This window comes from Nyctereutes procyonoides, unplaced genomic scaffold (assembly GCF_905146905.1).
Source record: "Nyctereutes procyonoides isolate TBG_1078 unplaced genomic scaffold, NYPRO_anot_genome, whole genome shotgun sequence".
NCBI classification, from domain to species: domain Eukaryota; kingdom Metazoa; phylum Chordata; class Mammalia; order Carnivora; family Canidae; genus Nyctereutes; species Nyctereutes procyonoides.
In genome coordinates, this window is record NW_026575125.1 from 88607256 (window position 1) to 88608222 (window position 967).

At 32.7% G+C, this 967-nt stretch overlaps 1 non-coding gene across 1 annotated transcript; it reads left to right on the forward strand.

The window, feature by feature from the left end:
- The first annotated feature begins 614 nt into the window (after positions 1–614).
- On the forward strand, positions 615–721 carry LOC129518905 (U6 spliceosomal RNA). Its single transcript, XR_008666241.1, has one exon. It is a non-coding gene; the product is annotated as a U6 spliceosomal RNA (small nuclear RNA).
- The last annotated feature ends 246 nt before the right edge of the window (positions 722–967 follow it).

The window sequence follows — 967 nt, forward strand, 5'->3', positions numbered from 1 at the left end:
TGACATTTAGCCAATAAACTATAGCTTTATTTACTCAGTTAAGGAAAGACATTTTACTCATCTGTTCCTGTATGTAACTGACTTCTTATTTGAATCCTACCACCAATGGTCCAGGTCTCCTATAACCAAAATATAACATGTGGGGATGGAATGAAAGAGTGGTAGACAATCTTATAGAAAAGGATTATAAGCTTTTATTTTAATAGTTACTAGGAAAAAAAATAGTTACTAGGAAACCAGCATGGTAAACTAATAAGACTAAGAAGATAATTAGAATTAGAAAAGAAATATCCATAATTCACTAAAACAAAATACCTTGTACTCATGAGACAAAATTAAATAAAGGTACTGGAACATTTTTTTCCTCAGCTGTAATATATACAAATACATAGTATCTAAAAGTCTCAAAGATATATTACATTATTTACAATAAATTAGCATGAGATTCAGTTAAATAACACCATCTAACTAGGAATAGAAAGAATTTCAATTTAAATTTCAAGAAATAAGATAAGCTAGCTTCCTTAATTACTACACTGCAAAACAGAGCAATGCTATGCCCAGTTGAACAAGACAGGATCATAATCAAATGCCATTTAAAATAAAGAGTTATGGTGCTCGCTTCTGCAGCACATATACTAAAACCGGAATGACATAGAGAAGATTAGCATGGCCCCTGCACAAGGATGAGATGCAAATTTGTGAAACATTCCATATTCTTAAAATAAATAAGGGACGCTTGGGTGACTCAGTGGTTGAGCATCTGCCTTTGGCTCAGGACGTGGTCCTAGAGTCCCAGAATCAAGTCCCACATCGGGCTCCCCACAAGGAGCCTGCTTCTCCCTCTGCCTGTGTCTCTGCCTCTCTGTGCCTCTCATGAATAAATAAATTTTAAAATAAATAAAATAAGTAAATACATTTTAAAATAAAATAAATAAATAAAAAATTATGAAAATGGAGTATTTTT